The 6,733-nt window shown below is 46.3% G+C and overlaps 1 long non-coding RNA gene across 1 annotated transcript; it reads right to left on the bottom strand.

Moving 5' to 3' along the window:
• Window positions 1–673: 673 nt before the first annotated feature.
• On the bottom strand, window positions 674–5,980 carry LOC147979661 (uncharacterized). The gene is made up of 3 exons (XR_015599726.1): window positions 5,769–5,980; window positions 970–2,752; window positions 674–883 (listed from the first exon to the last, which is right to left on the bottom strand). It is a non-coding gene; the product is annotated as an uncharacterized LOC147979661 (long non-coding RNA).
• Between the last annotated feature and the right edge of the window lie 753 nt (window positions 5,981–6,733).

Below are 6,733 nucleotides of genomic sequence, written 5' to 3' on the forward strand. Positions count from 1 at the left end.
ATATGGCAAGGTTGAACAACATCAATATATAGTTAGGCTTAATATATAATATGGGTCTCGAGGTTCTACAAGGTGAAAGGTGGAAGAATCAACTCACAAGAGTTAATACAGAGAGAGATATTGCTATAAAAGCTTATGTTTGAGATAATATAGAACAAGGTCAAAAGTATTTGGAGAACAACATGAGATTTGTTTGACATAATGCATGACATATGGACTCGTTTGGTGAAAGAATTGAATGAATAGGAGCACTACAACTCAAGTTATAGCGAATTAGAGTTTGAATAAAATTTAAATTCAAACAGGTCAAAAGTATTTGAAATTTGAGTTTACAAGATATGACCAGAAAGTATTTGGTACAAAGGTTCAGACGCAAAAGGAATCAATTGAATATGATATACGGTTTGCAAGATATGGCCTTTGGAAGGTTGAATTCAAATTTGAACAGTTCAAACAAGTGAAAATTTTGTTCTGCCATATTCTTCTGGTCGTTCTGAGTACATAGGAAAAGAATCACCTAAATTGGGTATATAGATTAATAGATATAGCTAATTGAAATTTAGGTGAAAAACTGTCCAAAATTGTTTTTGAACTGCGGCTACTGTAGCATGTGGCCACGTGTCACGCTAGGATTGGCTGAAAGGACTTCTTGTGCGCGCGTGCTTACCGTGTACAGAGGAAAACGGCGGTAGTCTGGCATTGGCGTGATGGCTCTCCTGCGACTGAGAGGTGATGGGTTAGCGCGACGCGCCAAGGGGGTCACGATGGTGGGATCCCCGACGTCGACTGCTCCATCGGGTAGTGGTGGTGAACTGGCGATGCTCACGAACTCCGGCGGTGCTCTGAAGCTTCGGTTCTTGCTGCATGCGCTTGATCCAGTGCTCTACAAGCGATGAAACGAAATCAGGGAGATACAGAAGAGTTATAGGGAGCTGAGGGATCAAGCGGTTGTTGTGGACGTTCACTCACAGCGACGAAAACAATACGTGAAGACGGCGGCGATGCTTCTATGATAAAGGACTCCGGCGAGGGAACTCGAATCCGAGCGTCTGCAACGAGGGAAGTTCGTCAGCGAGAGGCGGCACCTCAAGGAAATCTCATGAACAAACAGAGGGGGCTGTTGGCGCCGCCTCTTGCGCCGCCGCAGTTTTTCTTTCCTTACAACTCTCGTAGCTCAAGGTTTATCTCCTATCTCCTAACACACGCCATGGAAGGAACACACACACGCACACAAGAGGTAGAAGAAGATTATGAACACGCAGAGTATTTTTGGTGGCACGCACACTTGTGCCTTTTCTCTTGTTCACTTCTTCTCACGAAACTCAGCTGGTTACAAGTCCTTAAGTACCCGGACTAACCACAACACACACGCACCCACTAAGCCACACCCACACACACTTTTGCATGCAGCAACGGTCAAGCCACATACATCGGCTGAACCATGACTAGCTCCACTAGCCGGTAGAAACTGCAGCTGATAACCACCTCTCTGGACGCTCAGTTTCGGCCGATCTCCTCGCACTTGGAGACGCAACACTAGTGATTACCAGGTCCACAACTAAGCCATCTAACAACTAATCTTATCCATGCAGTGCGTGCATGCTACTCACCTAACGGACGCCCATACATGCATCCACTTCCTTCTAAGACTGACTCAGAATTAAACATGATCTAATTTATCAAATACACTTAGCACTAATAACAAGATTAGTTCTAACAATCACCTCCTTAATCTTGTTATCATTTAATCCTCTCTTGAAGCCCGTGGTCGTTGATGTCATTGGTGCAACACGGAGATGGCCGCCAATGCCATCTTGTCACACCAATTGCAGCATCGCCGCTAGCTTCAACGAGAGCCGCACCTCGTGCGCCTTCACCATGAGCATGCTGCCGTGGCACGCTCGCTGCCGCATGTTTGCCACCGATGCCACAACTCGCTGGTGACTCGCCTCCATACTCATCACCGGTGACACAACTCACCCGTGACTCGCCACCGGTGACACAACTCCCCGGTGACTCATCTCCATGTTGTCGACGATGACGCACCTTATCGAAGACTCCGACATGGAAATCCTCACGGCAATGGCCTCCGCTCCATGGCCATCACCTTCTTGCCGCCGGTGACGCAACTTACCGGGCAGCATACCTCTCTCCATCGCTCGTGACGCAGCTCGACGATAATGAAGACGCACCGGCCACTAGCCGCATCGTGCAGCCAACGGCGTCCACCTTGCGCCGCCGACCTTCACCTCACACGCAGTTCGCCGCGCCGCCACCACCGCCTCGGATCGACATGGCTCTGATGCCAATTGTTGGCGCCGCCTCCTGCGCCGCCGCAGTTCTTCTTTCCTTACAACTCTCGTAGCTCAAGGTTTATCTCCTATCTCCTAACACACGCCATGGAAGGAACACACACACGCACACAAGAGGTAGAAGAAGATTATGAACACGCGGAGTATTTTTGGTGGCACGCACACTTGTGCCTTTTCTCTTGTTCACTTCTTCTCACGAAACTCAGCTGGTTACATGTCCTTAAGTACCCGGACTAACCACAACACACACGCACCCACTAAGCCACGCCCACACGCACACACTTTTGCATGCAGCAACGGTCAAGCCACACACATCGGCCGAACCATGACTAGCTCCAATAGCCGGTAGAAACGGCAGCTGATAACCACCTCTCTGGCCGCTCAGTTTCGGCCGATCTCCTCGCACTTGGGGCGTGTTTGGTTGCCTGGGTGGCTCTAGCCTGCATCGCATGGGGGATCCTGGGTGAGTGTGGCCTGGTTGAGCTGATGCAAAGATGAACTAAGATGTGTGTTTGGTAGACTGCATGATATGAGTGCATGAGAGATGCTATGTACAATAGATTTTGTTTGGTTGGCCGCATTTGATGATAACTATGCTAACCTTTCTCTTCCAATTTCCATCACTCCAATTTGATCTGAATGATTCCATGGACAAAAACAACAACTAAAACTAGCCTAAACTGAAATCTGAACCAAAGCTTAAGTTTTAATTTTATTTATCACAAATTTCTCAAAAAAAAAATCAAAGCCTCAACTGAATCTGAACCAACCAAAACTCAAGCAGCAGAGACCAAGTGGATGAGAGAGGAGACGGCGACAAGATGGCTGAGGAGAAGATGGGCAGCCGGGAGGAGATGCGGTGGCGCAGTTTGAGGGGAGAAATGCGGCGCCAGATGGTAGTTGCGGCTCGCGACGCGCAGATGCTCCCCTCCCCCTTCTTCCTCTCAACCGGTAGCGAGTGGCGCGGCGAGCTCCAGCGAGCTCGTCCGCAGGGCCGGGTGTGCGCGGCTATGCGGAATTTGGCGGCGCTGAGGCGGTGGAAACCGACGATGCGGAGGGTGAGGCGAGCCCCCGGCGTGGGCGTGGAGTAGCGCCGACGATAGAGATCGGACCGGCAGCAGGCGAGGTAGCTCCGACCAACTACGCAAGCGGGGGCTTAGACGGCGGCGGCAGCAGGTTGATGTGCTCGAGTCGATGCGTGCGAGAGAGAGAGAGAAAGAAGAAAGGGAACGCGAGCTTGCTGTCGAGGCGTGGATGCAGGCGCGGGCCTGGCTCTCGGATACGCTCGATTCCTGCGTTCCCCTCAGCCTGGCTGAGAGGGCTCTTTTGCATGGGTCGGGCCAGGCCGAGGAGGCCACACAGGTAACCAATCATGCTGATTTTTGCATCGCGGGTGCGAGCCACATGCGAGCCAGTCATCCAAACGGGCCCTTGGAGACGCAACACTGGTGATTATCAGGTCTACAACTAAGCCATTCTAACAACTAATCGTATCCATGCAGTGCGTGCATGCTACTCACCTAACGGACGCCCACACATGCATCCAGTGGCGGAGGCACCGCCCAGCGACCCTGGGCACTTGCCCGGGCTCGCTGGCTCCTCGTTGGCAGCGATCCTAGCGATAATAAAGGGCTAAATCTGTTCGGTAGTTGGATTTACCCGGGCAAAACAAATCTGGGCCATCGTTTCTCACATGTTCACAACCCAATAGTACAACAGTCTGCAGCCCAGGCCCAAACAACTTCTGTTTCACGAGTGCAGGACGCGAGCGAATTTGTACGATCCACGGATCGATCGCTCCAACTCGTTGTCCCTTCGTTTCTCATAGGCAGCCAGCACACGGACTGGCGACAGAGGCCGGCGGCTGCCCTGGAGACAGCTAGAAGCAGGGCCGGCGGCGAGCAGACTCCAAACACCGAGGTACTCTACCTCGTTCCTCAACCCCTCCTTCCTCTCATCTCTGAATAATTGGTCTTGTCTGGCCGGCTAGGGATTGATTCATTGATAGATCTAGGGTTTAAATTTGGGGATTTTTTGTTGGGGACAAGAGAAAATTGTATTTGTGGGTGATGGATACTATAAAATCGCAGTATTTCTTTGAGATCCTCCACCAAACTATCCCGTACTTGCATCATAGTTCATACTTAGGTGCCATCTGCAGTTCTGCATATAGATTCAGATAGGATCTACAAGTATTTTTCCTTATGATGCATTGATCTTCATAATCAGTGCATATATACAAACCCTTGTATACGGACTTTTTGTCACTACTTTAGATCTAAATGATCTTATATTTCTTTAAGGAGGGAATAATACAATACAAGTAGTTGATGCAATGTTCCGTACTATGAACTTGTTACTTGTTGTAGCTCATTTTCTTTTTTATCATGACGACTTTTCTAATGATGACCGTGGAACAATAGGAGAGCAACTTCTCACTTGTATAAGTCAAGTGAAAAGGCATGCTTCTTTTACTAGTTGTGGTGATGTTCAAGGTTTGGCCATGAAGATGGTTCAAAATGAGAAACATTTGGTATTTCCATTGGTATACAAACTTATTGAGCTGGCTTTGATATTGCCGGTGTCATCGGCATCTGGTATGAGAGCTTTTTCAGCCATGAAGATTATTTAGAATAAACTGTGCAGCAAGATCAATAATATGGATATGTTACACCGAGCGGGAGTTATTCAAGTCAGTTGATGATAAGGATATTATTTGAACATTTACTGAAATGAGTTCTAGGAAAGGGCATTTGCCTCGTGATTTTCCTTAGTGCAATGTCGGTATGTTCCATTCCATTTGACCATCTCTACTCTTGCTTTTGATTTTGAATATATTCAGATTTCACAACTAAATTTGTTTTAATTACAAATCCATTTTTAATCTTGTAGTGCCTTATAGGACTTTGGCAACATGGTGAGTTTGCCTCTATGCAATGCTGGTTGTATGTCTTTCTTTTGGGAAAAAATGAACAAGTGAGAGATGCTTTTGTCATGGTGAAAGAAATGGCACAATCACATCTGGTGACATCTGGTATGTATAGTTTTACTTTTGTTGCCAACATGACGAGTTTGTCTCTATGGAAGGTTGGTTATGTATCTTTTGTTGTCAAGTCTCAATTTTATTTACTATATGAAACTGATATTGATATTATATATTAGTTCATTTCAAAATTACATTTTGTGTATAGTCAAAAAAAAATTACATTTTGTGTGACTATTATATTTATGTTTTCACTTGGTGGTATATTATGATGCGCATCCAAATAGTCGATTTTCGAATTTTAGATTATACACTTAGGCTCAACTTGCCCAGGCTCCAAAAAAGTTCTGGCTCCGCCCCTGCATGCATCCACATCCTTCTAAGACTGACTCAGAATTAAACATGATCTAATTTATCAATTACACTTAGCACTAATAACAAGATTAGTTCTAACAGGGGAGGGGGCGGCTTACACTGGCCAGTATTGACAGGAAAAGGGAGCTCAGGCGGCAGAGCTTTCCGAGGTCTGTGTGGCTGATTTTGAGGGCGAACACGAACGGCGGTTATGGGAATCGAACGAGGAGATTGACGGGATTCTCTAGGTGCCCGCGGATTGGCGGATGGGTGAGGGAATCGTGTGAATCGCGTGGGGTTTGGATCGGGCTCGGTGCAGTTGTCGTGTGCGTCCAGGTCTCCGCCTAGAGCAAGGAGATAAGGACTGGGCCCCATGTGTCAGCGGCATAGGGGAGAGAAGAGACAAAAAACGGAAGAAAGGGGGGCTGCGGCCTGCTGTTCTGGGCCTTGGGCCATCGGAAGCAGCTGCTGCTGTGCAGCGCAGTGCGGGTGGGCGTTAGATAGGAAATGGTCCAGTCGGCTGTTGGGTTAGAATAGGTTAGGGATAAGTTTTATTATTAATGAAATTACAGAAATGAATTCGGCTCCATAAATGGTAAAATTCATTCTATAAAAATATAAAAACATCCAAAAAACAAATATAATTTACATGTAGCATAGTGAACATTTTTCCAGTCCAAAGTACTTATAAGAATACATATAATATTTTTATAAAATGGTGTACAAAATATTTTTGGACTCCAGAGAGAAATTCAAATAACATTTTAAACATGTCCAACTCTTTCTATCTTGAGGGAGTCATATTTCCTTCCCTCCTTTGATTTATTTGAATTTGGCATTGTTTCAAATACTGAAACCCAAATGAAAGAATATTTATTTGTTCTATTTAAAAAAACGGAGGAAGTCATGTCATCCTCTCTCATGTCCAAGTTGAAACACTTTTGGATATTCTCAAGGTTCGAAATAAGATCGAAAAGAATATTTGGGAAAGTTATTTTATTCCCTCTCGTTTGAATATTCAATAAAACTCCAAAAGTTTAAAATCCTAACCAAATTTAACTACCAACAAGCAACACAAGCAAAT

Source organism: Triticum urartu, chromosome 3A (genome assembly GCF_056163025.1).
Source record: "Triticum urartu cultivar PI428250 chromosome 3A, HENAU_Tu73, whole genome shotgun sequence".
Classification (NCBI taxonomy): domain Eukaryota; kingdom Viridiplantae; phylum Streptophyta; class Magnoliopsida; order Poales; family Poaceae; genus Triticum; species Triticum urartu.